The sequence below is a fragment of the Canis lupus genome, chromosome 22 (genome assembly GCF_003254725.2).
Source record: "Canis lupus dingo isolate Sandy chromosome 22, ASM325472v2, whole genome shotgun sequence".
NCBI classification, from domain to species: Eukaryota; Metazoa; Chordata; class Mammalia; order Carnivora; family Canidae; genus Canis; species Canis lupus.
Window position 1 is genome coordinate 29,275,876 of NC_064264.1, and position 25,008 is coordinate 29,300,883.

General features: G+C 38.5%; 1 protein-coding gene and 1 long non-coding RNA gene across 11 annotated transcripts in view; one reads left to right on the forward strand and one right to left on the reverse strand.

The window, feature by feature from the left end:
• LOC112655845 (uncharacterized) overlaps nt 1-7,892 on the forward strand; it is a 48,542-nt gene extending 40,650 nt beyond the window's left edge. Inside the window, exon 4 of the long non-coding RNA XR_003133911.3 lies at nt 7,683-7,892. This is a non-coding gene — a long non-coding RNA (uncharacterized LOC112655845). The remainder of the gene's footprint in view (nt 1-7,682) is intronic.
• The window catches only part of TBC1D4 (TBC1 domain family member 4), a 181,385-nt gene that overhangs the window by 95,207 nt on the left and 61,170 nt on the right, over nt 1-25,008 (reverse strand). The window lies entirely within an intron of this gene.

Here is a 25,008-nt window from a genome sequence, read left to right on the forward strand (position 1 = left end):
GAGGATTACCTATTTGTTTCACAATAATGATTTCCAGTTAGGGAAAACCTCACAAGTTTGTCATCCAGTGTAATTATCAATACATAAACCCAATAACTAATGTCTGATTTCAATTTCTACAACTCAAAACTATGGATACCAAAAAGAAAAAATTAAACAATAATCATGGAACAGACAAAAGGGGGATCATGACATAGATTTTGGGCAGGGACCAAAAAAACAAGTAATCACATTTCTTACATGCATTTATGATGTAATTAGGAGATAATGCTCTGAGTACTTAGGTATTTCTTTTCCTACAATGTTTAAAAAAAATTGTGGCCACAGAATAGATACATTTTCAGAGAAGAAAAGATTCAGAAGATTTACCCATATAAGGATTTTGGAGAAGTTATTTAAAGATATACTTGAGCAAAACAAGAGTAAAATAAGAAACAGGAAGTCATAAGATGGAGGAAACAGTGAATCCACCCTGGAGGGCTGTGCCACAGACAACAGCGCCACGGGTCCCAGCTGAAATAGGTAAACAGGCTCGACCTGAATGAAGGATTTCTAGAAAACCAAAGGGCTTCAAGATTAGTTAGTATGCCTAAGATATAAAAGGAATTTAAGGATAGAATTAAAGCAGAAAAGGTTGAAAAAAGAAAGAAAAAAAAAAAGAAAACATTGGTAGGGACTTAAAATTTTAAATGGTCACATTTTAAAATTAACCTATGATCATGAATTACAGACACTTCACAATGTAATGATCAATTTTAACTCTTTTTTTTAAAGTAGAGGAAGTGGAAGTAGAAGAAAAGTGGTAAAGCCAAAGGTGTCAGAGCAGACATAAAAATGTGAAGAGGTGCTGCCAACTGCTGATAGAAAATGGTGACAATGTAAAAGACATGAATATAGTAACAGATCATACATGGGAAGGCGCGAGGACAGGGAGAGTAAGGCAGTACGTCTTTGGCAGGGCCAGTTTCTTTTCCTTTTGCTTTCTTTCTTTTATTTTTGTTTTCTCTTGTTTTGGACTTGATCTCTTTGAAATTTAGAGTTGCTTTTTTTTTTTTTTTTTTTTTTAGAGTTGCTTTATTTGAAACATGCCTGTAAGTCAACGATGATCTTTCCCGGAAAACTTGATCTAATGAATAGTAGCATAATCTACCAGGTACCCAAACCAGAAACACCCAGGAATTATCCAGTGCAGTGGATTTGAGAGTGCCTCAAATTCATGGTCATTCTTTCATTGGGAGGGGAAAGCTATTTGCCTCCTTTCAATCCAGGCTTGCCCTTTGACACACAAAATGCAACTGGTGCAGCACCCCAGGATGTCTGAACTCAGGCCCAAAGAAGAAGGCCTGGCTTCATCTGCTTTCACTCTCTGGGGAAAGAAAAAAGGCCAGCAGCTGTGTAAGAAGCCAGAGAGCCATGAGACACCATGCTATGAGGAAGCCCAAGCCAGCCACATGAAGACACCAGGTGGAGGGCAGATAAGCTGTCCTCACCAAAGAGAACCCAAACTGCAGGATAGTGAGTAGATACATGTTGTTATTTGAAGCCACTAAGTTTGAGAGTGGTTCATTATGCAATGAGCAATACCACATCAATATCTGGAATGGAGTGGTGCCGAAACAAAAATCTTAAATATGTGACATTGGCTTTGGGAGTGGGCATTGGAGAGTGGCATCAAGCAAACTGCTAACAGGAGCTAGGACAGTGAGATAATTGCTGTTGAAAGGTGGAAAAAAGAGGACAGGAGTTGTGTATCAACAAAATGCAGTAAAACGTGTTTGCAGTAAAGTGTACAGTGGAGAGAATATCTAATGAACTTGTAGGTTAAGTTGAAGAGATTCCAGGAAAAAAGTTAAAAGTACAACTGGCTTCTTTTAGCTGCCTGTAATAAACTATGGGGAAACAAGATAAACTTAGAAGAAACTGTTTGGTTTTCAAGCAGAAATTAGAGGAAATTTAAAGAACCTAGGACTTCACAGATCCAACAGTAAAACTGCTTCTCATCTGCAATCTTCCTCAGCAAAAGACTCTCAAAGTGAAAAACAGCCTCATAATCTCTGGGCAAAGACCTGAATAGGAGTCTGCCAGTATATATGCCCTCAGGATATATATCAAGAAAGTAAGACCTCTTTTTTTAAAACCCCAAAGATCTGAGGGCCTGCCTCCTAGACTCTCTCAGCGAGGTAAAGGGTCTTCTGAGATCTTAAGGTGCTATCCCAGGCCAACCTAACAGCCAGTCTGACATAGAGAAGGGCCAATTCATCGCAAAGGTATTTCTAGGTGTGACTTTTGTCCAACAGAGCAGGATATAATTTGATATACAGGAAACCCTTAAAAATTTTGGAAGCTATATCAGCTTGGACTAAAATGAAATGAAACAGTCCAAAATGCAAAGAGCCCTCTGGGCCGCCCAACTACTCTAGCTAGGAAGCAGGCTGAAAAACCTATCCACATCATATTAGAGAGAAGGATGACAAAGAGGGTGGAGCCGAGAATTACAGAAAACCATTCCCAGTGAGAACGGGCCCTATCCAGAGTACGCTCTCTGCCCCCCAGGACAGGAGGAACTGATTGGACTTCAGAATTGCCGTAGACCACATTCTGAAATCTAGATGCACATATGGTGCCACGAATTAACCATGTGAGCTTGGATCAGTCACTTTGAACATGCTTCGATTTCCTTTCCATACAACATTAGTGTTATGCAAGAACTAGATAATGTCTTGATCTCTCATTCACCTTTAATAGGCTATAATTCTCAAAATGCTCCTTAAAAATTAGGCAGAAAAGAAGGAAAATATGTTTCAAAGGAAAAGTTGCCAACACCAACCGTCTCCCTGATCATCATGCTTGCTGACAGCAGTCTCCACATCACCTGGCCTCTTCTTGTCACAATCTGCCCCCTTTCTTCCTCACAGGTGGCATTACCTGCACAAATTCCAAGCTTCCTTCCCGTGATGGCTCCCAGGATGGTGGGGGTGAGCAGTGTGGGGCAGGATACCTGCCGTGGTTTGTATTCATGAGCTATTTATGAGTCAGGGACTTCACAGACAAGGACAAACTCTCTAACATTTTCAATCAGTATAGAATCCTAAATGGCTTCTGCATCAGGCAGCTTTTTTCAGTAGCTAAAAGTGTGATTAGAAAGAACACAGTACTTCACCTTCAAAGGTACAATCAATTCTTTTCCCATCAAGAATTACATAGAAAATCTAAACATACAATACTCTGGCAATGAGAAATTCTTGTCTTATCAATAATTAAACAGAATTTACAGATTAATAAACATTTTCTCACCCATGGAATGCAACAGGGTTATCTTCCAGATAATGAAGGTTTATTTATTTATTTTTTTGGTTTGGACTTGAAGTTTTTTTAGCTACTGAGAAATAAAACGAACAAGTTCAAACTAGCTTTAGAATGTGTCTATCAAATTGGAAGCCATAAGAAAGAGTACACTGTAATCTCCATGAAGACAGACACTTTTTAAGTCCCGGAGACTAGAATATCTGTCAAATTAGTAGACGAATTAATAAGAAGCAAACATTAAGCCCTGAAGCATTACTCATATCATGAAAATCTGTGGACTTTTGCTCAAATGAACACTTCAAAGAAAACTTCTGATTAGCATCTCCTAAAACATGGAGATCTTGAACTGCTCCTTCTCCATCTATTACAAGCTATTTAAATGAGACTATGTGTACTCTGTAGGATGTGGAATTGTCAGCCAAGGATGTCCCAAAGTCAAGCTTATACACAGCTTGCATTCCAGCAGAATCATTCTTACTTACAGATTGGAGAGAAGGAGTTAAATAATTTTACTAATGAACAATTTTTTAAATTTATTTATTTATAGAGATGCAGATTGAGAGAGAGAGAGAGAGAGAGGCAGAAACACAGGCAGAGGGAGAAGCAGGCTCCATGCCGGAAGCCTGATGTGGGACTCGATCCAGGGTCTCCAGGATCACGCCCCGGGCTGCAGGCGGGGCTAAACTGCTGCGCCACCGGGGCTGCCCACTAATGAACAATTTTAAACATTTTTCTATCAAAATAAACAAGATGTACTACAGAATAAATTAAAATCTGCAATCATTCTTAATATACAACAGAGGCTTCAAAGTAATTTAGAGCTTGTGGTAGACTGCAAAAATGTCAATCCCATTCTCTCCAGGTATACACCTTCATTTTTCTCTCCCTTAAGCTTTGTTGAAAAATTCAAAAGAAATGAATAGAACATTTCACAGAACATTTCACTATTCTTTCCCTACAAGAACCAACCATTTATATAATGATTGCAGTATAATTGCAGAATAATTCCATTCTCAGGCAAGAGCTTCAAGGAAAACATACTATTTAAAGTTGAACTTTCTGATTACACTCCCCATTTAAAAGGCCATTTGCTTACCTGACTCCACATATTTCATTTGGTACATAAAACTTCCTTTTTATTTTTTTTTATTTTTAACTTTTTAAAATATTTTATTTAGTTAGTTATGAGAGACATAGAGAGAAGCAGAGGCGTAGGCAGAGGGAGAAGCAGGCTCCCTGCAGGACTTGATCCCAGGATCCCAACCTGAGCCAAAGGCAGACACTCAACCATTGAGCCACCCAGGTGCCCCAAAACTTCCTTTTTAAAAACTACTTTCCATGTGATCTTCCACCCTCACTACACACACACACACACACACACACACACACACACACAAACACACAGAGGTATCATGATCTGGGATGAAAAGATTTCTAATAAATTATTTGGTATATGAATTTTAATTCAGGTAAGCACAGAATAAAAGGAAAAATTTACAAAGAACGTAAAAGTGAGAGAGATACAGAAGAGTATTAAAATAGAGTTGACACACAATGTTACATTAGTTTCAGGTGTACAACATAGTGACTGGACAATTCTGTACACTACACTATGCTCAACACCATTTATGTGTAGTTACCATCTGTCACTACACAATGCTGTATTATTGAGTAGATTCCCCATGCTGTACTTCTCATCCCCATCCCCATGACTTATTTATTTTATATTTGGAAGTTTGTACCTTTTAATCCCCATATACTGCATAAGCACCCAAGGGGAAAATGGAACTCAGAGTTACACACACAAAGCATGTGAATTTCTGTCACTGACCAAAGTAAGAGGAAGCTGTGAAGCATGCCAGCCATCAGGCCCTGGGGGAATGAGGTCCACAGTCTGGTTCACAGTATGTGTGGCATTTGTAGTCATGGGGAAAGGACACACAGCCCCCATGCTCCAGGGCCCTTCTATTAAGGTCTTTTCCAAGCATGCAGGTCCCAAAATAAACCAAACCAGGAGACTGAGCTGCCTTTCACCCATGGGTGATGACCTAGTCCTGGTACATAGCCAGGTATCACAGATCCAAGGTCAATGAACTTTTAATTCCACCTCTTCACCACAGGAGCCTTACAATCTTATTCATTTTACTTTTCAGAGAAAAGTTTGTGGGTTCTTCCATTGGGGAGAAAGCATTAAAATAATTTTTGGTTCTAATTTCATAGAAGTAATAAAAATCATTTGTTAACAACTAGTTTCTCATTACTAAAGAAAATATTATTATAAGCTCAATTATGTTGTTTAAACTACACTGTAAATACTTCTGTCTTTTTCTGCACATTGTCATAGGGTTACAAAACTAATTTTGATCTCGTAGATAGATTAATGAATACAGGCAAGAAATATAAATAATTTTGTTAAACACTCCAACATTTCCACAATTCGCATGCTGCTCCAAAAAAATTAACACATATACAAAGAAAGTGATGTACTACTTGCTATTATTTGTTTCTTTCCCAGTTTTATTGAAGTATATTTGAAATATATTATTATATTAGTTTTAGGTTTACAATATGATAATCTGATTACCTACTATTATTTCTGTATTTCTTTTGATACAAATTTTAATTACATAAATTTTATTATAAATTCTTTTTCCTTTTTCTATTGTCAATACAGCATTATTATAAAAGAGTATATATAAAATCCAATATCTCATCTCTTCTTACGTTTATTATAAAGGGTTAGTGTTTACTACTTAAAGAACTCAAGCAAGCAGACAGCATTAACAGATTCCAGTGGGACAAAGAATGTAATTCTTAAATAATTCTTATGATAACTCTTAAGAAAAGTAATAAAGACAAGTTAGAAGTATTTAAGTTAAAAAAAATAATTAAACACAAATTATATCAAGAAGATGTCAACTTTGGAAAAGATTATAAAACAAAAGATTATACAGATAAAAAAGGTCCAGTGAAAACAGGCATCTAAATATAAAATATAGTGACAGGGAATAAAGGGGAAAGGAGAAAAACTGAGTGGGAAATATCAGAAAGGGAGACAGAACATGAGAGACTCCTAACTCTGGGAAACCAACTAGGGGTGGGGGAAGGGGAGGTGGGCGGGGAGTGGGGGCGACTGGGTGACGGGCACTGAGGGGGGCACTTGATGGGATGAGCACTGGGTGTTATTCTATATGTTGACAAATTGAACACCAATAAAAAATAAATTTACAAAAAAAAAAAAAAAACAGGCATCTATAGATACTGGTGGTATGATTGCAAATTAGAATAGGCTTTCAGTAAAACAATTGGGCAAAATGCTTCATACAACTCAACCAGTAAGTTTACTTTTAGGAAACTATTCCCCCCTACACTACAACAAAATAAATATAGAAATATACTTCTTAAAATTCTTATTATTGAAAATAATTTTTTTTAAAATTCTTTTTGAATTTATTTTTTAAGTCCCTTCCCTTTTATAGAAAGAGAGAGGGGAGGAGAAAGAATACCAAGCAGGCTCCACACCCAGTGCAGAGCCAACATGGGGCTTAACGCTATAACCCCATGATCACAACCTGAGCCAAAAGTTAGACACTTAACCAATGGAGCCACTCAGGTGCCCCTAAAAATCTCTTTAAAACAGAGATACAACTAAATGATATAGCTGTTCATCAGAGCATTATCAATTATTAGAAACAATTTATATGATATGTGTATGTCAGAGTATATATATATATATAATTCATGAAACTAGTTGTTTTCATATATGAAAGAAATAGTTTCATGAATAATATATATATATTTCTTTCATATATGAAAAGAACTAGTTTCATGAATTATACAGCATATTCATTCTGAAAAGTAGTAAATAATCCCTAATTTTTTTAATATTTTATTTATTTATTCATGAGAGAGAGAGAGAAAGAGAGGCAGAAACTTAGGCAGAGGAAAAAGCAGGCTCCATGCAGGGAGCCCAATATGGGACTATATCCCAGGATTCCAGGATCATGCCCTGAGCCAGAAGGCAGATGCTTAACTGCTGAGCCACCCAGGCGTTCCAATCACTAATTTTTTAAAAATTAAAAAGTAAGAAGAATACAGTAAGAAAAACGTAAGAAACAGAACACAGAACTGTATACATAGTATTATTACAACACTTCAACATTTTTTATTTTTGGATAGTTTTAGATTTACCAAAAAGATGTGAAGATAATATACAGAGTTTCTATATAACCCAAACCAGTTTCTCCTACTGTTAACGTCTTTCTTTGGTATGGTACATCAATTAGTGAACCCATAGTGATATATTATTTTTAACTAAAGTTTGTGCCTTATTCAGATGTTCTGAACTTTTCCCAAATGTCCTTTTTTTGTTACAGGGTCTCATCTGGGATGCCACATTACACTTAGCCATCTTGTCTCCTTAAGCTACCCCAGGCTATGACAATTTCTCAGATTTCCCTTGTTACTGATGGCCTTGACAATTCTGAGGCATACTGGTCAGGCATTTTGTAGAATGTTCCATAACTGGGACTTTTCTAATGCTTTTCTCATGATTACACTAGAATGATAGGTTTGGGGGAGGAAGATCACAGAAGTAAAGTGCTATTTCTAACAGTTCATTTAATAGAAAGCATGGAAAAAAGAAATAAAATGTTAATAATTAACTCAGGTAATAAGAGCCTATGGATGATTTTTCTTCTCCACAATTTTTTAAATCACCTTTTAAAATATGTCATTAAAACCATTTTTTTACTGTACAAGGAAAACACCTAAAAAGAAACCATGTAGTTAAAAATAGAACAATAGTAGAAATATGTCCATCTGCTGCCCTGCCTCCCATGCTCAGAAACAGAGTGGCTACACTTGTCTACCAGCTGCTGTTTCTCCTCCAGGTCACCAGCAGCGTGCAATTGGCTTGACAGCTGTTGAATGACTTCTAGGTACTGGCACATGTATTTAGGCTACAGCTAGAGCAGGGGAAAATATTTGGGGAGGGCTGTCATTCTCCCTGACATCTTTCTTACATATAGGCCAACATTTAATACCCTTATGGATACAAAAGGGGGAATTCAGCTCATTAAATTCTCATCTAGATGAAGGACAGACCATGGACTATTAGGTGAAACAATAAAGCTGCAGAACAGCATAAACAGTATGATGTAATTTTTAGAAAAAGATACAATACATGCATCTCCAATAAATCATATGTATGTATTTTTTTAAGTCTAGAAAGTATGCACTGGTCTATAATTTCCTGAGGGGAAGGAGAATCAAAAGGGAAGTTGTTTTTTGCGGGTTTTTTATTTTTTATACATTCACAGTACATAAACTGTACCATAAGCATCTTTTAATATTATAAGACTTTTAAAGTATAGAAAAACTTTAATCCAAAAATTCACCTCTTTAAAGAGTTAAATTGACCACTCTATACAAAAGAAGGCACAGTTCCAAAGGGTAAACCAAAACAAGGAAGTTTCAATAAATTTCAAGTATGACATACCAAGATTACAATTCCTCATCTATTTTTTAAAAACATATTTGTGTTGTTCCTTTTTTAAGCTGAAATCAAGTATCGCTGCCTATATGCCTTATACCTCTCTCTCTCCCTCACTATCATTTTGAGAAGGATGTTCATGACAAGCACTAACATCAGGGAGATAGGTTTCTCAGGCATAAATGAATTAGTTCACTCAGACCTTTCAAACAGCTGCAGTGTCTAAAAGCATCCAACCATGAGGGCAATATGCCTACATGCTCCTTTGCTTTTTGACAAGCTGTCTTGAATACAAATCTTCAAGAGAAACTGTTAAGAAAATCATTGAAGAGTCCAAGCAGAAATGTAACACCAATCATTTTCACAGAGGCTCAGAGAGTGAATATCGTGTTCCTTAAAATTTTATTCACAACTCTTTCTTATTTCCAAGATGATGGCTGGGCATCAGCTGGATTTGCAAGCTGCCAAAGGTATTCAAATTTCTATACAGCTTAACTTCTTTGACTTAAAGCACTGCAGGCCTTTGTTCAAATACAAATAAATATGCTGACAGAGTATTTTATCCCCTTGTCTTTCATTTTTGTCTCAGCACAATTTTATGAAACTAAATGTAGCAAAAAAAAAAAAAAAGAGTACCAAGGAAATTAAACACTGGAGGGTAAGTGTTGATGAGGATAAGAGGATCAGGAAGGATTCAGCACACTGCAGTGGCTAGCCCAAGGCAACTCAGAAGCAATTTCAGAATACAGGGCCTTGAGGGAAGTCGTTTTTGTAAGATATATAGTTCTATTTACTAACTTTTTTATGGTTCCTGGAAGAGTAGAATAAACGAAAGTGATTTATGAGAGAAACAAGAAAGCTCAGGAAAGATCGGACAGTTTTCTCCGTATCAGACTGGAAGGTCCGCATGGCAAGATAGTATCTCATGAGATAAGATGCATTTGCCCATAAGAAGGGTTTACGGCAGTTTAGGGTCAGAAAAAGAATCTAAGGCCATGGACTTCTGGGTGTATGACCTATGAGTCAATAACGGGTCTAGCACATGCTCAGGTACATGCAGAATCAAAGAAACTTAGATCATCAATTTCCTAAGGAAACCGAAAATAAGAGTTATGAATCATTTCACATTTCACAAGTTCTTGATAAACTGAGCCAGGTAAAACAACTGAATAGCTGACCAAAGCTTCAGAAGTATTTCTGATCTACATGTGCAAGGAGATTTGAAAACTATTCATCCAGGCCTCTTGGATGTCAATGCTGGTAGGTACATACTAGCTCTAAATTCCAGTTCACTCTCCTTCATCTCTCTGCACTTCTGTTTATTCAACCAATGTTCAACTGGGTGTTATCTGATGCCAGGGCCTATGCTGAGTGCTGGATTTAGTAAGATTAATAAGCCATGGGTTCTTCTTTTAAAGATATTAACATCTCTCAGAGGATATCCTCTGTTTTTGCAAGACTAATGCCTTTCAAATCTCTTCCTCAAATTGTCTGAAAGACTACACTTCTGGATTCTACAAAACTGGCAGCAGTGATGGAAGCACAGTTTTTAATCTTCCTAAATCTTCCCATAAAAACAGAACAATGAATTAAAAAACCAAAATTCATGGACAACATCCACAACAAAATGAGGTGAGAAAGCAACCTCTTGAATCCCAAAATGCTTGTTTGATTTGTACCAACTTGTTTGGTACAAATCACATAGAGCTACAAGACATGCATGGTCTCTGTATCACTGGGGAAAGAAAAGGAAAGCAATGGGATGAGTAAGGAGCCTGAGAACCAGAGTAGCCAACAGGTACTCCCTAGAGTCTGGCTGGCCACTCTGAGAAAAGCAGCTGACATTAGTAGGTTTCTGTTACCCCAAAAGCAGGCAAATGAGAGGGGCCCACTGCAAAGTCTAAAGGAAACTGCTCCCCCAGGGCTCACATTCAAGATAGGAACTCAATCTGATAAGAAACTGCTGTCCATAAAAATTAAACTTAAGCAAGATAGGAAAAGAAAATAGAAGGTCAGATAAAAGAGAAATAGGGAACCCGGCAGAAAATCTTGGAAAATAAGCCACTGCATTTTCTAACAGCTTTATGACTATATAACTTACATAAATTCACTTTTTTTAAATTTTTTATTTATTTATGATAGTCACAGAGAGAGAGAGAGAGAGAGAGAGAGAGGCAGAGACACAGGCAGAGGGAGAAGCAGGCTCCATGCGCTGGGAGCCCGACGTGGGACTTGATCCCGGGTCTCCAGGATCGCGCCCTGGGCCAAAGGCAGGCACTAAACCGCTGCGCCACCCAGGGATCCCTAAATTCACTTTTTTAAAGGCGTACAATTCACTAGTTTTTAGTATATTTCCAAAGTCGTGCAACATCACCATTATCCAATTTGGGAACATTTCCAATACCCCCCAAGAAAACTTTGTACCTACCTATTACCAGTCATACCTCCATATCTCCATCTCCTTCAGCCTCAGGAACCACTAATCTATTTTCTGTCCATATATTTTCGACTATGGTGAACATGTTTACACAAATGATGTTCCATAACATGTGGTCTTTTGTGACTGACTTCTTTCACGTTGCACTTTTTGAGGTTCATCTATGTTGTAAGATATATTAATAATTCCTAAACTCCATTATTATTATTATTATTATTATTATTATTATTTGCCAAATAAGACTCCATTGCATGGATATACCACTTTCTTAACTGTTCATCACCTGATGGACTCTCAGGTTGTTTCTACTTTACTGGCAATTATGAATAATGCTGCTATGACATTCATGTGCAAGTTTTGTACGCAGTATGTTTTCATTTCTCTCGGGAGTGAAACTGTTGGGTGATATGATATACTCTATGTTTAACCTTTGAGGAATTCCCAACTGTTTTCCATAGTGGCTGCACCATTTTACACTCCCACTAACAGTGCATGAGACTTCCAATTAGTCTCCTTCTTTATCAACACTTGTTATTGTCTGTCTTTTTTATTACAGATGTTCTCTGGTAGGTGTCAGATAATATCTCATGATTTTGATATGTATTTCTTTAATGGCAAATGATATTGAACATTTCTAATATGCTTATCGGCCATTTGCATGTCGTTTGGGAAAAATGTCACTCTATTTGTGCATTTTTTAATTGGATGATCTGTCTTTATTTATTATTGAGTTATAAAAATTCTTTAGAGGGGGAGGGGCAAGATGGCGGAAGAGTAGGTCCCCAGGTCACCTGTCCCCACCAAATTACCTAGAAAACCTTCCAATCATCCTGAAAATCTATGAATTCGGCCTGAGAATTAAAGAGAGACCAGCTGGAACGCTACAGTGAGAAGAGTTCGCGCTTCTATCAAGGTAGGAAGACGGGGAAAAAGAAATAAAGGAACAAAGGCCTCCAAGGGGGAGGGGCCCCGCGAGGAGCCGGGCTGAGGCCGGGGCGAGTGTCCCCAGGACAGGAGAGCCCCGTCCCGGAGGAGCAGGAGCTGCACCGACCTTCCCGGGCGGAAAGGGGCTCGCAGGGAGCTGGAGCAGGACCCAGGAGGGCGAGGATGCCCTCGGGCTCCCGGGGACACTAACAGACACCTGCGCCCCGGGAGAGCCCCACACCCCGCGGCCGAGCTCCCTAAGGGCTGCAGCGCGCACGGCGGGACCCGGAGCAGCTCGGGGGGCTCGGGCAGAGGAAGAGGCTCCGTGCGGAGGGGGCTGCGCGGTTCCAGGAGCAGCTCGGAGGTGCTTGGGCGGCGGCTCTGCGGAGGGGGCTGCGGGGCGGGAGCAGCTCGGGGGGGCTCCGCGGAGGGGGCTGCGGCCCGGGAGCGCGAATCCACCAGCGCAGGCTCCAGAGCACAGGGCGCGGGGACACAGCCCAGGATCCGGCCTCCTCCGGGACAGGCAGAGGCCGGGAGGGCCCAGGACAGTAAGGACGCTCCTGCCGCAGCTGAGCAGATCAGCGGCCCCGCCCCGGAGCCTCCAGGCCCTGCAGACGGAGTTCCTGCCGGAGCTGAATCCAGGTTTCCAGAGCTGCCCCGCCACTGGGGCTGTTCCTCCTGCGGCCTCACGGGGTAAACAACCCCCACCGAGCCCTGCACCAGGCAGGGGCACAGCAGCTCCCCAAAGTGCTAACACCTGAAAATCAGCACAGCAGGCCCCTCCCCCAGGACACCAGCTAGACTGACAACTTCCAGGAGAAGCCAAGGGACTTAAAGTACACAGAATCAGAAGATACTCCCCCGTGGTTCTTTTTTTGTTTTGTTTTGTTTTGTTTTGTTTTGCTTTTTGATTTGTTTCCTTCCCCCACCCCCTTTTTTTTCTCCTTTCTTTTTCTTTCTCTTTTTCTTTTTTTTTCTTTTCGTTTTTTTTTCTTCCCTTTTTTTTCTCTTTCTCTTTTCTTTCCTTCTTTCTCTCCTCTCTTTTTCTCTTTTTCCCAATACAGCTTGCTTTTGGCCACTCTGCACTGAGCAAAATGACTAGAAGGAAAACCTCACCTCAAAAGAAAGAATCAGAAACAGTCCTCTCTCCCACAGAGTTACAAAAGCTGGATTACAATTCAATGTCAGAAAGCCAATTCAGAAGCACTATTATACAGCTACTGGTGGCTCTAGAAAAAAGTATAAAGGACTCAAGAGACTTCATGACTGCAGAATTTAGAGCTAATCAGGCAGAAATTAAAAATCAGTTGAATGAGATGCAATCCAAACTAGAAGTCCTAACGATGAGGGTTAACAAGGTGGAAGAACGAGTGAGTGACATAGAAGACAAGTTGATAGCAAAGAAGGAAACTGAGGAAAAAAGAGACAAACAATTAAAAGACCATGAAGATAGATTAAGGGAAATAAACGACAGCCTGAGAAAGAAAAACCTACGTTTAATTGGGGTTCCTGAGGGCGCCGAAAGGGACAGAGGGCCAGAATATGTATTTGAACAAATTCTAGCTGAAAACTTTCCTAATCTGGGAAGGGAAACAGGCATTCAGATCCAGGAAATAGAGAGATCCCCCCCTAAAATCAATAAAAACCGTTCAACACCTCGACATTTAATAGTGAAGCTTGCAAATTCCAAAGATAAAGAGAAGATCCTTAAAGCAGCAAGAGACAAGAAATCCCTGACTTTTATGGGGAGGAGTATTAGGGTAACAGCAGACCTCTCCACAGAGACCTCGCAGGCCAGAAAGGGCTGGCAGGATATATTCAGGGTCCTAAATGAGAAGAACATGCATCCAAGAATACTTTATCCAGCAAGGCTCTCATTCAAAATGGAAGGAGAGATAAAGAGCTTCCAAGACAGGCAGCAACTAAAAGAATATGTGACCTCCAAACCAGCTCTGCAAGAAATTTTAAGGGGGACTCTTAAAATTCCCCTTTAAGAAGAAGTTCAGTGGAACAGTCCACAAAAACAAGGACTAAATAGATATCATGATGACACTAAACTCATATCTCTCAATAGTAACTCTGAACGTGAATGGGCTTAATGACCCCATCAAAAGGCGCAGGGTTTCAGACTGGATAAAAAAGCAGGACCCATCTATTTGCTGTCTACAAGAGACTCATTTTAGACAGAAGGACACCTACAGCCTGAAAATCAAAGGTTGGAGAACCATTTACCATTCGAATGGTCCTCAAAAGAAAGCAGGGGTAGCCATCCTTATATCAGATAAACTAAAATTTACCCCAAAGACTGTAGTGAGAGATGAAGAGGGACACTATATCATACTTAAAGGATCTATTCAACAAGAGGACTTAACAATCCTCAATATATATGCCCCGAATGTGGGAGCTGCCAAATATATCAATCAATTATTAACCAAAGTGAAGAAATACTTAGATAATAATACACTTATACTTGGTGACTTCAATCTAGCTCTTTCTCCCCTCGATAGGTCTTCTAAGCACAACATCTCCAAAGAAACGAGAGCTTTAAATGATACACTGGACCAGATGGATTTCACAGATATCTACAGAACTTTACATCCAAACTCAACTGAATACACATTCTTCTCAAGCGCACATGGAACTTTCTCCAGAATAGACCACATATTGGGTCACAAATCGGGTCTGACCGATACCAAAAGATTGGGATTGTCCCCTGCATATTCTCAGACCATAATGCCTTGAAATTAGAACTAAATCACAACAAGAAGTTTGGAAGGACCTCAAACACGTGGAGGTTAAAGACCATCCTGCTAAAAGATAAAAGGGTCAACCAGGAAATTAAGGAAGAATTAAAAAGATTCATGGAAACTAATGAGAATGAAGATACAAGCGTTCAAAATCTTTGGGATGCAGCAAAAGCAGTCCTAAGGGGGAAATACATCGCAATACAAGCATCCATTCAAAACTGCAAAGAACTCAAATACAAAAGCTAACCTTACACATAAAGGAGCTAGAGAAAAAACAGCAAATAGATCCTACACCCAAGAGAAGAAGGGAGTTAATAAAGATTCGAGCAGAACTCAACGAGATCGAGACCAGAAGAACTGTGGAACAGATCAACAGAACCAGGAGTTGGTTCTTTGAAAGAATTAATAAGATAGATAAACCATTAGCCAGCCTTATTAAAAAGAAGAGAGAGAAGACTCAAATTAATAAAATCATGAATGAGAAAGGAGAGATCACTACCAACACCAAGGAAATACAAACGATTTTAAAAACATATTATGAACAGCTATACGCCAATAAATTAGGCAATCTAGAAGAAATGGACGCATTCCTGGAAAGCCACAAACTACCAAAACTGGAACAGGAAGAAATAGAAAACCTGAACAGGCCAATAACCAGGGAGGAAATTGAAGCAGTCATCAAAAACCTCCCAAGACACAAGAGTCCAGGGCCAGATGGCTTCCCAGGGGAATTTTATCAAACGTTTAAAGAAGAAACCATACCTATTCTCCTAAAGCTGTTTGGAAAGATAGAAAGAGATGGAGTACTTCCAAATTCGTTCTATGAGGCCAGCATCACCTTAATTCCAAAACCAGACAAAGACCCCACCAAAAAGGAGAATTACAGACCAATATCCCTGATGAACATGGATGCAAAAATTCTCAACAAGATACTGGCCAATAGGATCCAACAGTACATTAAGAAAATTATTCACCATGACCAAGTAGGATTTATCCCCGGGACACAAGGCTGGTTCAACACCCGTAAAACAATCAATGTGATTCATCATATCAGCAAGAGAAAAACCAAGAACCATATGATCCTCTCATTGGATGCAGAGAAAGCATTTGACAAAATACAGCATCCATTCCTGATCAAAACTCTTCAGAGTGTAGGGATAGAGGGAACATTCCTCGACATCTTAAAAGCCATCTATGAAAAGCCCACAGCAAATATCATTCTCAATGGGGAAGCACTGGGAGCCTTTCCCCTAAAATCAGGAACAAGACAGGGATGTCCACTCTCACCACTGCTGTTCAACATAGTACTGGAAGTCCTAGCCTCAGCAATCAGACAACAAAAAGACATTAAAGGCATTCAAATTGGCAAAGAAGAAGTCAAACTCTCCCTCTTCGCCAATGACATGATACTTTACATAGAAAACCCAAAAGTCTCCACCCCAAGATTGCTAGAACTCATACAGCAATTCGGTAGCATGGCAGGATACAAAATCAATGCCCAGAAGTCAGTGGCATTTCTATACACTAACAATGAGACTGAAGAAAGAGAAATTAAGGAGTCAATCCCATTTACAATTGCACCCAAAAGCATAAGATACCTAGGAATAAACCTAACCAAAGTTGTAAAGGATCTATACCCTCAAAACTATAGAACACTTCTGAAAGAAATTGAGGAAGACACAAAGAGATGGAAAAATATTCCATGCTCATGGATTGGCAGAATTAATATTGTGAAAATGTCAATGTTACCCAGGGCAATATACACGTTTAATGCAATCCCTATATCAAAATACCATGGACTTTCTTCAGAGAGTTAGAACAAATTATTTTAAGATTTGTGTGGAATCAGAAAAGACCCCAAATAGCCTGGGGAATTTTAAAAAAGAAAACCATATCTGGGGGCATCACAATGCCAGATTTCAGGTTGTACTACAGAGCTGTGGTCATCAAGACAGTGTGGTACTGGCACAAAAACAGACACATAGATCAGTGGAACAGAATAGAGAACCCAGAAGTGGACCCTGAACTTTATGGGCAACTAATATTCGATAAAGGAGGAAAGACTATCCATTGGAAGAAAGACAGTCTCTTCAATAAATGGTGCTGGGAAAATTGGACATCCACATGCAGAAGAATGAAACTAGACCACTCTCTTTCACCATACACAAAGATAAACTCAAAATGGATGAAAGATCTAAATGTGAGACAAGATTCCATCAAAATCCTAGAGAAGAACACAGGCAACACCCTTTTTGAACTCGGCCATAGTAACTTCTTGCAAGATACATCCACGAAGGCAAAAGAAACAAAAGCAAAAATGAACTATTGGGACTTCATCAAGATAAGAAGCTTTTGCACAGCAAAAGATACAGTCAACAAAACTCAAAGACAACCTACAGAATGGGAGAAGATATTTGCAAATGACATATCAGATAAAGGGCTAGTTTCCAAGATCTATAAAGAACTTATTAAACTCAACACCAAAGAAACAAACAATCCAATCATGAAATGGGCAAAAGACATGAACAGAAATCTCACAGAGGAAGACATAGACATGGCCAACATGCATATGAGAAAATGCTCTGCATCACTTGCCATCAGGGAAATACAAATCAAAACCACAATGAGATACCACCTCACACCAGTGAGAATGGGGAAAATTAACAAGGCAGGAAACCACAAATGTTGGAGAGGATGCGGAGAAAAGGGAACCCTCTTACACTGTTGGTGGGAATGTGAACTGGTGCAGCCACTCTGGAAAACTGTGTGGAGGTTCCTCAAACAGTTAAAAATATACCTGCCCTACGACCCAGCAATTGCACTGTTGGGGATTTACCCCAAAGATACAAATGCAATGAAACGCAGGGACACCTGCACCCCAATGTTTCTAGCAGCAATGGCCACGATAGCCAAACTGTGGAAGGAGCCTCGGTGTCCAACGAAAGATGAATGGATAAAGAAGATGTGGTTTATGTATACAATGGAATATTACTCAGCTATTAGAAATGACAAATACCCACCATTTGCTTCAACGTGGATGGAACTGGAGGGTATTATGCTGAGTGAAGTAAGCCAGTCGGAGAAGGACAAACATTATATGTTCTCATTCATTTGGGGAATATAAATAATAGTGAAAGGGAATATATAAGGGAAGGGAGAAGAAATGTGTGGGAAATATCAGAAAGGGAGACAGAACGTAAAGACTGCTAACTCTGGGAAACGAACTAGGGGTGGTAGAAGGGGAGGAGGGCGGGGGGTGGGAGTGAATGGGTGACGGGCACTGGGGGTTATTCTGTATGTTAGTAAATTGAACACCAATAAAAAATAAATTTAAAAAAAATAATAAAAATAAATAAATAAATAAATAAATAAATAAATAAATAAATAAAATAAAAATTCTTTAGATACTCAGACAATGAGTGTCTTTAAATATATGATTTACAGGAGCTCCTGGCTGGCTCAGTCAGTGGAGTATGCGTCTCGATCTCAGGCTTGTGAGTTCGAGCCCCATGTTGGTTGTAGAGATTAATTAAAAAATAAAATAAAATTTTTAAATATAATTCACAAATATTTTCTCTGCATCTGTAAGTCATCCCTTCACTTTCTTTTCTATTTTTTTTTTATCCCTTCACTTTCTTGATGGTAAAAGTACACAAGGTTTTTAATTTTGATGAAGTCCAACTTAACCTTCCTGTTTGTTTGACATTTGTATTTTGAGGGTCATATATAAAATCCATTGACTAAGCCATTTAAGATCTGCTCCAAAGTTTTCTTCTAAGAATTTATAGTTTTAACTCTTATATTTATCTATGGATCACTTTAAGTTAATGCTGGGGAATGGTGTGAAACAGGGTGCAAACTCATCCTTCTGCACATGGATATACAGTTTTCTGAGCACCATTTATTAGAAAGATAATTATTTCCCCACTAAATTTTTTTGGCATCCTATTCAAAAAGTCATTTCACTTTAAATGTAGGGATTTTTTTTTTCAATTTTATTTTACGTATTTATTTATTTAAGATTTTATTTATTCATGAAAGACACAGAGAGAGAGTAGGGGTTTGTTTCTTGACTCAGAATTTGTTCCATGGATCTATAGGTCTATCTTTATGTGAGTACCACACTGTCTTATTTACTGCAGTTTTGTAATAAATCTTGAAACTGGTAAGTATGAGTCTTCCAACTTTGCATTTTTCAAGATTGCTTTAAGTATTCTGTCTCTTGCCTTTCCACATGAATTTTAGGATCAGCTTGTCAATTTCTGCAAAAAAGTCAGGTAGGATTCTGATAAGAATTGAATCTGTAGATCACCTTGAGGATTTTATAACAATATTAATACTTCCATGAATATGAATGGCTTGCCATTTCTTAGGACTTTTTTATTGTTTTTCTATGACATCTTGTAGTTTTCAGTGTACATGCTTTATACGTCTCTCATTGAGTTTATGCCTAATTATTCTAGTCTTTTTGATGCTATTAGAAATGCAATTGTTTTCTTAACATCATTTTTGGCTTGTTTATTGCCAGATAGAAATTTTAGGTCTTAGTCATTTCACTCAGGGCAAAGCCAACACACACACACACACACACACACACACAAATATATTAAAACGTCTGTTTTTTCAGAAAGAGCTAGAGCTGTTATCTGTCTTAACCTCTAGAAAACATTTTTTTGAAAGTTATACTTTGAGTACATAAATGTGTGTGCATATAATTATATATATGTATAATTATACATGCTAGGAATGTATATACAAAATACATATACATTTTTTAATGCTAGGAATGTACATGCATAATCTTACCATTGTTCATATCGCAGTGATGACTAATTTGGGGCATTTTTTTCCCTCTTTACTCAATTTGTTTTTAATTTTTTTCTGTAATAAACATGTACAATTTCATTCCCAATTTTAAATGTTTTATTCATTTTTAAACAGTATGTTTTCACTTCTGTCCAGGAAGTTCATCAACTGTCTCAATTTAAGGCTAGGGACATAAAGGCTGAGTTCACAATTATGGGGTTATTCCAATTTAGGAGTCTTAGCAAATCCTGATTCTTTTCCAGTGTGGATTTATTAAAAAATACTCATTAAGGGTTTTTTCCCCCTTTCAAATACTATAGCTGATAGGTAATTTTTTTTATTTTTTATTTATTTATGATAGTCACAGAGAGAGAGAGAAGCAGAGACACAGGCAGAGGGAGAAGCAGGCTCCATGCACCGGGAGCCCAACGTGGGATTCGATCCCGGGTCTCCAGGATCGCGCCCTGGGCCAAAGGCAGGCGCCAAACCGCTGCGCCACCCAGGGTTCCCTGATAGGTAATTTAAAGTAGTCAGGCCCCCCTAGAATTTTCACAAGTTAGTTTAGTTCACTCCAGTCTGAAGTATGCAGTTTGATTCAATCATCTTTGATGAAGTTTCGTAGAAAACAAACAAAATCCTACAAATAATTTTAAAAGTTCTGCTGCCTACAAAGACCCTCAAAGAGATCATGAATATTCTCTGCCATCTCAGCTTCTCTTTAGACATTTATGCAACCTCAATTAATAAATTTTGCAAACCCTTTTCCAGAGAGCTATAAAAGTTCCTTCTAATCTTAGGACGTTAAATACTAGCGTTGATTTATACTTGTCCTGCTCTATCCTACTTGGAGGAAATGAATCCAATGGAAAACTTAAATGTTCTGATCTACTTCACAGAAGTTATAAAGAACTTACTCAGCTTCAGGATTTTTAAATTTGTTCACCAAATGCATGCTCATTTATTCTATCCTGATTTGCCACAGACCTGAAACCCCGTTGCCTACTTTGTACAAAGAGAGTAACAATCCTTTTAGAGTACTGTTGTGAGGTTTAGTAAGCTAATATATAAAATGTTCTTAACACAGTGCATGCTCCTAAGAATAACTCAGTAAATGGTAGCTCCAATGAGTAATATTTAATACATGTTAAAGCTTTTCTATATCATGCCTCTCTCCCCCTTTCATACTCAAAGCTCCTAAGCTTTTGATCTGTCCTTTTCCATGGCCTACCTAAACCACATACACCATGATGTATATAGTAGCCCAGGTGTGATCACATCTCAGTATTACATGATAGGACAATGTGTCTTTTGTCTTTCTCCTTCTCCTCAGCTTATCCTTAAACACCGCAACCCATAACCCTAGTGAATTATGCACCAAATAAACTAAGAGCCAATGAAGATTAGAGATCAAAACTATAAATAAACTCCACACATGCTATTTGCCTAAGAAGACGGGTCATGGCACACTGCACAGAAAAATGCCCCTACATGATGTGCAGATCTATATTTAGTTACCAAAAAATTAAACACATGCCTGTTTGTTTTTCAGAGATAACACACAGAAATGAACAGTGAAAATAACTACCTTAGAAATATTGGAGGGAAAAAAAAGAAATACTGAAAGAGGAAATTCACAACCTACATTCTAAGCATAGATATAAAATATTTTAACCAATTTCAAAAGCCAGACACTTCACACCGGACAATGAATCCAAGTGGCAAAAGCTATATCAAGCTATAAAGATAAGCCAAAAGTACCCTAACACTGTGCCACATACTTTATAACAAATGATTTAAATTGTCTACTCCACAACTGTTCCTTTGCTTTATTGAACCTAAAAGGCAAGCATATGGCAAACACAAGTCGAATTCTAATGCAGATCATTAGAATGAAATGACATACACAATACCATTCTTTCCACCTTTACAAGCCTGCTTCTCTCCCTCTGCCTGTGTCTCTGCCTCTCTCTGTCTTATTGTCTCTCTGTCTCTCCACTCATTGAGCCAAGTGACCACAGGATGCTTAATAAGTTTATTTAATCCTATAAATTTTCAGAAGTATAAGAATGAACCAGTCAGTTTGCCTGGAGAATATACTCAGTTTTTTATGCGAGAGGAGGAGGATTCTAGGCCTAGGCCAATAGACAATCCCAACTGAGTTCTGAATAATGCCACAAAAATATCTGACTTTATTAAACAAAGACTAGTAGAAAGCCTCTGTAGAAAATCTCAATAAGGGGCACATATATCTTTTTCTACATATAGAAATCCAGGGGCATAGCAGAAGAAGAGCTCTCAATAAAGGTGAACAAAAAAGTGAATTGCCTACAAAGTCAGACTGAGAAGTCCAGATCACAATCTATAAGAACTAGGAACTACCCACTGAAAGTATTTTAGTAGGTTGAAATGATGAAGTCCCTTAGTAACATTAATCTGATCATGAGCTAGATCAACTAAACTCTGTGTGTGTGTGTGTGTGTGTGTGTCCACGCCCACAGGCAGAATATAGGGAGGGGAGGGTGTTGCTGTGACAGCATTGTCTCTGTGGGTGTGGAAGTGTGCTGTGTGTGTCTTAGGAAAGAGAAAATAGAAGTCAGACCAGTTAGGGTGCTATGTCAATAATGCAGATATGAAGTGATCCAACGTTGAACTAACAACTCAGAGGTGGAAATGAAGAAACGCATACAGAGGCCATTCAACATAAACAATGAAAGATTATATGAATACAGGGATGGAAAGAAGATCAAAGGCCAAGTGTGAAACCTGAGGTAGGTCACTGAATGATTACCATAATTTGAAAAGAGGATGTCAAAAAAAAAAAAATGAAAAGAGGATGTCAGGAGAAACAATCATGACTTTAAAAGATGAGCTGGTTTTAAAGATTTCATTCATTCATTCATTCATTCAGTTTTGAAGGTTGGGAAGAGCAGCAGAGGGAGAAGGATAAGAAGACTCCACACTTTGGGTGGAGGTTGATGCAGAGCTGGATCTCACGACCTGAGATCATGATCTGAGCTGATATCAAGAGTCAGGTGCTTAGCCTATTGAGCCACCCAGAGGCCCCTAGAAGATGAACTGGTTTTACACATACCTAGTTTGGAGTTGTATAAGACATTGAATCACCAGCACTGGGAGCAGGTGTGATGTAAAGAGTCCCAGGAACTACAGTACTGCTAAGAATGGCTGACACTCAAAAAAGTTAGTAGATGATATTTCCATTACAAATGATTAAGCTGCCTCAAAAACAAGTTTATCAAGCCATTTTTGCATAGGTATACCATTTGAGAGTACAGCTGACCCTTGAAAAACACAGGTTTGAACGGTGTTGGGTCCATTTATACCCCAATTTTTTATAGGACAGTACTGCAAACATGTTTTCCATTCCTGAGGGTTTTCTTAACAACATTTTCTTTTCTCTAGCTTACTTTATGGTAGGAATACAGTAGAGAAGAAACATAACATACAAAATATGTGTTAATCGACTTTTTATGTTATTGGTAAGGCTTCTGGTTAACAATAGGCTGCCAATAAAGATTTGGGGAAGTCAAAAATCACATGTGGATTTTTAAACGTGCGAGCGTCAGTGTTCCTAACCCCCATATTGTACACAGGTCAAGTATACTTCTAACCTCATCATTATTTACTTTAATGCTTTAAACTATACTTGTGAATACATAAATATTAAATAAGAGATCACCAAATGTGACTCTGGCAAACAGTGATAAAGTATATGCCACATTATTAACACAAAATCTATTCTGTTGCTTGAATTTAGGTAGGACTTTTGGCTTTTCAAGTATTTTTCGTACATTAACTTTTTCTTTTCAATTATTCTGTGAGGAAGACCGCACACTTTGTCTGGATCAAGAATATAAAAGCTGGGCTGTGCAGAAAGCAAAATTTCTCAGATTAAAAAATTTTACTTGGTCACCTCCTGATACTTTATGGTTTTATACAAAACCACCTGAATCAAAAATAATCTTAACTTTTAATCCCTGTTACTTCTGGCAATAACAGGAAGCACTCCACCATGGAATAAAGATGTTAACTCACATAAATATCAAGTCCCTCCTGAACGATTTTAAAGAAAAGCTTAACTGCTTTGTGACATTCCAAGGTCAAAGGGCTTAGTGATAGGATTCTGTGGGAATTTTGCCATATACTTTGATTTATAACTGAAATTAGGAAGCATATCACTTGTAGAATGCAAATTCATGAAGAACTTTAACAAATACTACAAAACCTTGATCCAGACATTAAAATGGCCATTCATTGGAATAAATAGTGTGGCATGGTTTCCTTTACTATCCCATACTAATATTTACAGATTAAAAAGTAATCACCAGTTCATTAGCAGTGACAAATACACCATGCTAAAGTAAAATTTTAACAATAGAGGAGTCTGGGCATGAAGTATGTTGAAACTCTCTATAATATCTCTGTCACTTTTCTGTAAATCTATAACTAAAAGGCTTCTTTTAGTTACTGTACTTTTTTTTTACTTTTTAAAGATCACATTTTGCCTAATCTCATAAGCAAATCTCAATACATATGTATCAAACAAATGGATGTTTAGCTCTGTATGATTCCCAGAGATGACTAAGAAATCAGCTCTCTCAAGTTGCCACTCTCCCACACACAGAGAGCTCAATGTCTAGGAGAAAAGAAATAAGAGTCAGGATACTGAAAGAGCAATACACAAAAACCATAATGCAACTTTTTTCCCCTTCTCAAGCACTCCTATAAATCCTTTCCACTGGTCTAAATCTTCCTTGGGCCCTGGATTAAATCTAAGGTAGGCCCCACAGTAGAGTGTCAGGTGTTGGATAATAAAAAGTCCCTAAAATAGTCTCAGTTCAGGCATTAAATACCCAGTTCATGTAAAAACCAAACTCCGGACTTGATTTAAAACTAGAGCATTGGGGATCCCTGGGTGGCGCAGCGGTTTGGTGCCTGCCTTTGGCCCAGGGCGCGATCCTGGAGACCCGGGGTCGAATCCCACATCAGGCTCCTGGTGCATGGAGCCTGCTTCTCCCTCTGCCTGTGTCTCTGCCTCTCTCTCTCTCTCTGTGACTATCATAAATAAATAAAAAATTAAAAAGAATTAAAAAAAAAAAACTAGAGCATTGCCATCCTCAGGTCTGCTGCCTCTCACTTGGCGAGCAGATCTCCCTAACCCCCTACTGGCTGGTGAGCAGTTGCTTCTGACCCCATTGGGAAGGTAAAGGGGCAGAGAATGTTATAAATGTCCTGCGAGTATCTGCAATGGCTTGCTGTGCAGATGCTCAAAAGCT